The sequence below is a fragment of the Orycteropus afer genome, unplaced genomic scaffold, assembly GCF_000298275.1.
Source record: "Orycteropus afer afer isolate SDZICR_OR568_19922 unplaced genomic scaffold, OryAfe1.0 scaffold00002, whole genome shotgun sequence".
In the NCBI taxonomy this organism is placed as follows: Eukaryota; Metazoa; Chordata; class Mammalia; order Tubulidentata; family Orycteropodidae; genus Orycteropus; species Orycteropus afer.
Window position 1 is genome coordinate 21481620 of NW_006921589.1, and position 8200 is coordinate 21489819.

Genomic DNA, 8200 nt, shown 5'->3' on the forward strand with positions numbered 1-8200 from the left:
CTTTTTCTATAGAGTTGACTAAACCAGTGGCCACTTAGTCAATCCTGATTCATGGCGACCCCATGTGTATCCTAATTGAATTGTGCTTGGTAGGGTTTCAATGTCTGATTTTTCCAAAGCAATAGCCAAGCTTTTCTTCTGAGGAGCCCTGGGCCGACTTGAACCTCCAACCTCTCCATTAGCAGTTCAGAATGCTAATCCTACCACTTAGGGCTTCTTCTATAGAGTTAAACCAACCCAAGTCAAACTTGTTACAGAAGACCTAATTTATTCACCCAGTCGCAGGGTGTCAGTGCTGGAAGAGACTTTAGTGAGACCAAGAGTTGCACGAGAGAATCACCTGAATTGTTTGAAGATTATACCAGTGCCTGGGGCTCATGCCAAGCAAATTAAATTGGAATTTCTAGGATTAGTGTCCTGCATATTTTCTAAAAGCTCTCCACAGACTTGAGGGGAATCCAACCTTGAGAACCACTGAGCAAATCCACCCCCTCATTATTTGAAAGCACAAAAGGGAGGCATGAGTTGCTGTTATTCAGTGGACGGAGGAAGCCTGGTGGCAACCGAGGCCCTCACTGAAATCATGTGGTCTTATTAGACCAAGTTGAAAGTCATGAGATTCTGAAAGGACAGGAAGGAGGCAAGAAGCACCATCCAGACCCAAGAACTGTGATTTCCTTTAGAGTGAAATTGTTTTGTTCTTTTCAGTTTTCTTTCTCCATGACCCTATAGGACAGAGTACCAAAAGTTTTTAGACTAAATTTATTTATATAAAGCTGTAGTTATTTGAAAAGATTCTTTTTCAATAAATAAAGTATAAGGTCCCAAAATAAATAGAATGTACATATTTTTATCATTTCTCATTTTTATTACATTTATTAGACTTTTGAGCACCCACTATATGCATACATTTTGCTGGAATTAGGAGATATAAGGATGAATTTTTATTTATAACTTGCCTCATTCAAAACTAATTTCAAACAAAAGCAGATATAAAACAGTAATACATCTTAAAACACTTAAATCAGAATGAAAGGCAATGAAGGCCAAATGCTAAGATGAAGGCAAGAAGAGTTAGCACACAGAAATATATTCCTTAATTAGATTTTATACAAATTTGCGGAGCTTATTAGAACTAATGAAAAAAGGGAGATATGATCAGTTACAGGATTCTTATTCTCTATTAGGTAAAAACAGATCAGTTACTCAGAATAAGAATAGCGTTTCTTGACAGAAAATAAATAAGATAAATAAGTAACACATAGAATTAGATGGTGATAAGGGCTATAAAGAAAAATAAAATAGAAATGGCGATACGGAAGTTAAGTATTGAATAGGGTGGCTAGGGAAAGCATTGCTAAGAAAGTGAGGCACTGAGCCACGGAGCTATCTGAAGGATAAGCATTCCAAGCAAACAGGAGAGCAAATACTAAGGCCCAGAAGAGAGAGCAGGACTAGCATGTTTCAAGAATAGCGAGGAAGCTAGTAAGAGAACAGCAGGAGATGAGGACAGCAAAATAATGAAGGCCAGACCATGGAGGGCCCTATAGACTCTTATAAGGACTTGGGCTATTTCTCAGAATGAAATGGGAAACCATTGGAAGATTCTGAACAGAGAAACGGCATAAATATAATTTAACTTTAATTGTCCCACCTGTCCTGAAGTAAGGCAATGGTGACCAAAGCATTGTTTAAAGGCATCAACTCTTCTTTGGTCTTCTTTATTCATTGTCCAACTTTCACATGCAAATGAAGCTATTCAAAATGCCATGCCTTGTGGTGTTGTTGTTGTTGTTATGTGCCGTCCAGTCAGACCTGACTCACAGCGACCCCTCCTTGGGTTTCTGAGGCAGTATCACTATGGAAGTAGATTGCCCAACCCTCCTTCCAAGGAGTGGCTGATGGTTTTGAACCACCAGCTTTCTGGTTAGCAGTCAAGTGCCTTAGGCACTTTGGGTTAGGCTCACCTTAATCTTCAAAACGACATCTTTGCCTTTTCACACTTTAAAGAGGTCTTTTGGTGCTTCCTGCATTGTTGAATATTTTGCACATAGAATCCTTCAATATTGCAACACAAGCCTTGAATTTTTTTCTCCAGTTCTTTTAGCTCATGATATGCAAGACTCGACGGCACATAACAACAACACAACAACATGCCAAGATGGTTCTTCCCTTCTGGTCTTCAAATTCCAGCTTTTTGCACATTTCATTATAATACTTTCCTCTATCTTCTGAGCTGTCTTCAGCTCAAAAGAAATTCAGCATTTCTTCCATTCACTTTAGCTAGTCTCCTTTGAAGAGCAAGTTTCAGAGTCTCTTCTGACTTCCCCTTTGGTCTTTTCTTTCTTTCCTATCTTTATACTACACTCTACTATACAAAGATGCCCCAGTGGTGCAGTGGTTAAGCACAGAAAGGAGGCATGCATTGCTGACTGTCGTTCAGTGGATGGAGGAGCCCTGGTGAGAATTAAATTGTGTGGTCTTATTAGACCAAGTTGAAAATAAGATTCTGAAGGGACAGGAGGGTGGCAAGAAGCACCATCCAGACCCAAAGTGAGGAGGACTTGAAGTACTTACGGATGAAGACCAAAGACTATAGACTTCTGTATGGATTACACTTTAACATAAAGAAAATAAGAAACCTCAAAGTTGTACCAATAAGCAACATCACCACAAATGGTGAAAACATTGAACTTGTCAAGGATTTCATGTTACTCAGATCCACAATCAACACCTGTGAAAGTAGCAGTCAAGAAATTAGATGTATTGTGTTGGGCAAATCTGCTGCAAAAGACTTCTTTAAAGTGTTAAAAAGCAAAGATGTTATTTTCAGGACTAGGGTGTGCCTGCCCAAGCCACAGAATTTTCGAGCACCTCATATGCATGTCCAGCATGCAAAGCTGGACAATGAATAAGGAAGACAGAAGAAGAATGAACACATTTGTATTATGGTGTTGGTGAAGAACTTTGGATATGCCACAGAGTCTTGGAAAAAGTACAGCCAGGATGCTCCTTAGAAGGGAGGATAGTGAGACTTCATCTCACGTAATTCTGACATGCTATCAGAAGGGACTGGTCCCTGGAAAAGGACATCTTGCTTAGTAAAGTCCAGGGTCAGTGAAAAAGAGAAAAATCTTCAACAAGATGGATTGACACAATGGTTGCAACAACAGGCTCAAACAAACATAGCAACAATTGTGAGAGTGCCACAGGACCAGGCAGTGTTTTGTTCTGTTGTATGTGGGCTGCTATGAATCAGGATGAACTCAGTGGCAACTAATAACAACAGCAGCACACTAGATGCTTGTTTCTTGCTCATATGAAGTTTCGTGCAGATCACTATGAAGGTATTGCTCCATGTAGTAATTCAGGCTTCCAGCCTCCTTCCATCTTGTGGCCTTGTTCTTCCATAGGTCCTCAGGGTCCTCTCCATTCAGCTGGAGCATGTAGAAAGAGAAAGGCACACACTCCTCCATATGGAGGGGACAGGCATCATCCGCTCTCTTTCCAAAGGTAAGAACAAGTTATGGGGTTCCACCTAGATGCAGGCAAACCAAAAATACCCAAACTCACTGCCATCAAATCTATTCTGACCCATTGCAAACGCCTTTGGGTTTCCAAGGCTGTAAATCTTTACAGAAGCAGACTGCCTCATCTTTCTTCCACAGAGCAGTTGATGGCTTTGAACCACCAACCATAGGTTAGCAGCCAAATGATTTGACCACTACACCACTGGTGCTCCTTAGATACAGGTAACTGATTGTCAAAAGAGAAGAAAGATTATGCATACTGGTGAGCATTAGCAGTTCTTTCCCACAACTAATTGGGAGGCTACTACAATAATTCAAAGGAAAATCAGGTGATTGGGTTCAGGTGATAACAGTAGAGAAAATGAGAACTGAAAGGATTCTGGATATATCCTGAGTTAGAGTTGGCAGCATTTACTGAAGAATTGGCTATTGGGTGAGAGAGAACTGGAAAAATCCAGCTTAGGGCCAAGATATATGAATTTCTGAGGTTTAGACTTTTCTGCACAGGGGCTCCTTGACAACACTTGACTTAGCTGAGTTAATTCCTATATTGGTTCTTCTTTGTGGCCAGACAAGGAGCAAAATTTTATTCAAGGACACCTGGTGATCAGAGGCAAGAAATGTAGACAAGAAGAAGGTAGCTTCTCCCTAGACCAGCCCTTCTGAGAGATGGGTGGAGCAGAGCTGGACAGGCTACTTTTGTTTAATTGTTTAATTCCTCAGATAGCAAGATGTGATGTGCAGTGAGAAAGCTGAGTATTCTCCTATGCAAACTGTAGTGCCTAAGAGGGACAATGGATGCCATAGACACTTCAAGGGAACTGGCAGTGCCCTGCCAGGTTGAATGTTTTGGTGAGGAACTTATATTAAGACATACTTCGAAAAATAGTTGGAATAGGGGATAGAGCATTTTGATGAGGACAAGGATCTTAATATTTGGGAAAATATTTTAAACATTGCACAAAAATATTTGCATAAAAATTATTAGACTGCTCCACCCATTTACCCTTATTTGACAGAAAGTGAGGAAAGAGGGAGGGAAGGAAAGGAGGAGAGGAGAGAAGGAGGGACTGAAAGGAAGAAAGGTGGGGATGGAGGGAAGGTGGGATGGGAGAAAGGAGAGGGAGAAGGAGAAAGACTTATCCCTCACACATACAAACATACCTCCAGTAGGTAGTGAATTCTGTGCTCACTGACAAAAGTGTGTGACAAAGAAAAAATCAAAAGTTTCTTCATATATTTTGCACCTGAAAGTCTAACTCTTATTTGAATAATGAGATTGGAAAGAATATTCTCCTGAATAGATCAAATACACAAACCATAAACCTGAAGTAAAATGAATTTTTTCTAGATTAAATGAGGCTTCCTTCACTTGAAAGGAATAGGCAGAAAGAAAGTACCGTCTGCAGCTTTCTAGAGCGGCAGCATTTCCCACAACAAAGAGAAAGGCTTGGGATGGGGTGTGCACCAATCCTGCCTTTATTTAAAATGTTGATATTTTGCTCATCATGGATGTTTTTGCATTAATATAGATATTCTTCCATTTTGTACTTGTCTATGATTTGTGTGATTACCTAGTTTTGTGATGTCCCTTTAGTCCTAGTTCTAGTGTCTAGGGGGAGGTATATGGGAGAAGATACCAGTGCTCTAAGCACAGCACTCCTCAGGACCCAATGGGATTGCTAATGGACAGATGACCTACAAATAATAGATTCTTCTGCCTCTAAAGTTTTGCACTGTGCAAGACCTTTTAACTACAGGATAGATAAACCATAGAAAGAGTAAAATTAACAGTAAAATTAAATTCTACTTCTTGCCCATTTGAGTTCATGGAACAATATTTGCATCCATTTTACCAGTGATTCTCAACCCTAAATCAGCTAGAGAGCTTTTAAGGCAAACCAAAGACAGAGGTTCTGATTTAATAGGTATGCCTTAAAAGCTCCCCTAAGTTATTTTAACGTGTAGCCAGAGCTGAAAGCCACCACATTCTACCAAGGATCCATTGGTACCAAGAACTAAGCATGAATGTCTTATGCTACATATACTCTTAACAGAGGAGCCTAGCAGAAGTGATTCACCATGGCAGCCTCCCACCAGTGCAACTCCCATTCTTCCCTTCTTATGTGGCTTCAGAATAAATATCAGTGATGTGTAAAGCAAGACAGAGATCAATACAAAAAGAATGTTTGAGGGAACTCAGGAAGATGGTGTCTTACCTGTAGCCCACATGTTAGTTCCCTCTAGCATCTTAATGCTTAAAAAACTAGGTGTAGCAGTTTCAAGTTGTGATTCTGGCACTCTGAACAGCTCATTAAGTCAGAGAAGGCCAAACTCAGGGGAGTAGGAGAAGAAAGGAGGGAGAGGCAGGATAAACAGCCAGAAAACAAATAAAAATAAACAAACCCACCAACCAGCAGGTGAGACAGGGCATCAGAGGGCTCCCTGGGGCAGAGGAGAGGACGCACCGGAGGGTCTGTGGCCACTCCATGGATCTACCTTCAGCACCACTTTTATCAGTAAATTTGGGACCACTGCTAAGTGGGAGGGAGGAATTGCTGAGAAATGAACCAGAGACCCCTCTGGCTCGGGACACCACTGAATTGAGAGCAGAGAGGGAAGCACAACACAGATGGGCAGGCCCTGGGACAAACTCACGGCACAGGTCAGGGCAGCTATTCCAGGACAGCTTTTTGGCATGGAGGGGCCTACAGTACAGGGTTTTTGTGGCTGTCTGAACCTGGCAGAAAGTGGCAGCCCCCTAACCATTGGGGTGTTTGCTGAATTTGAGCTGCGGGCCTGTGAGTAACAGTATAATGTTATCATTAGCAGCCTATTCAAAGCCCTAGAAATGGTGCCTTGGAGCTTTTTTTCTCCTTTCTTCCTTCTTTCCCTGCCTCTCCCCTGCCTCGTCCAGTAGAAAAACCACATTAAGCCACCACAACACCTTCCAGCTCAAATCCTAAACCCCCTTCAGGATGAACAGAGACCTGCACCCACATTCCTCACAGTGATTCCATCATCATAAGGAAAACTGCAGAGCAACCCAGACACCTGAATTAACAACCAAAAAAATAAAATAAAATACACTAGCTCCACCTTTGCAAAGATATTAAATCATAAAATCAGGACAAAACAAATCAATACATAACTAACAGTTAAAGACAACTCCAAAATGTCTAGGAAACAACAGGCAACCAGAAATTTAAAAAAAAAAAAAAAAAGATAAGACAATAGAAATAAAATCCCAAACAAATATTCCATTAAACATGGAGGAAGAGATGGGAACAGAATTATCCAAGAAGGAATTTAGAAGGTGTGATTATAGAACTCTACAAGAGCTTAAGGAAACCCCAAACAGAACCAAGGAGAACACAGAAAATACCCTGGAAGAACTCAGGAAAATCATTCAAGAACAAAATACAAGATTAATACACAATGAGAACTCATACAGAAACAGCAGCTATAAATCCAGAAGACACATACCAAAATTACAGAATTACACAACACAGTGGATGCACAAAAGAATAGGCTACAGCTGGCTGAAGAACACATTTCCCAACCAGAAAATAAATCCCTTGACATCAGCCTGTATGAAGAAAATTCAGAACAAAGATTTAAGAGAAATGAAGAAAACCTAAGAGTTATATGGAACAACATGTAAAGAAACAACATATGCCTCATTGGAATTTCAGAACAAGAAGCAGCAAAAAAAAAACCACTGAGAAAATCTTGGAAGACTTACTAACAGAAAATGTCCCCCATATCATGAAGTAAAAAAAGATACTTGTCCAAGAAGCTCAAAGAACCCCATACATGATAGATCCGAAGAGAAAAACGCTGAGGCATATCATAATCAAACTCTCCAAAACCAAAGACAAAGAAAGAATCTTGTGAGCTGCCCAGGACAAAAGAAATATCACTTGTAATAATCAAACAGTTAGGCTGAGTTCTGATTACTCAGCAGAAACCATGCAGGCAAGAAGGCAATGGGACAGAATATATAAAACACTGAAGGAAAAGAACTTCCAACCAAGAATCCTATGTCCAGCCAAACTGTCCATCAAATATGAGCGTTAAATAAAGACATTTCAGACAAACAGAAATTGAGGGATTTTGTGAAAACCAGACCACCCTACAAAAAACACTTAAGGAAGTCCTTCCAATAGAAAACCCACAAGAGAGAAAAACAAAATTAGGACACATGACATCAACATTAAAACCAAATCAGAAATAAGTGCTCAAAACTAGACCATAAAACGTTGCACACTAAAAAACAAGGGAGTCAATCTGCACATGACAACAGCAACTACCCAAATAGGGGGAATAAAAGTTCTAGGTGCAAAACTTCCAAATGAGGAGGAAAACAGGACAATGTCCTCATAGAACAGACTGTTCCAAAAATATACAGACAAGAATTCACTCCAGGGTTACCACAGAGAAAATTAATAATCCCCCTAAGCTTTCCCCCAGAAGTAAGGAAAGCATATGGGTTTGTTCTTGTTGTTGTTACATGCCATCGAGTTGGATTAGACTCATAGTAACCCCTCCTTGAGTTTCTGAGGCAGTATCACTGCAGAAGTAGATTGCCCAACCTTCCTTCCAGGGAGTGGCTGGTGGGTTTGAACCGCCAGCCTTCTGGTTAGCAGTCAAGTGCCTTAGGCACTATG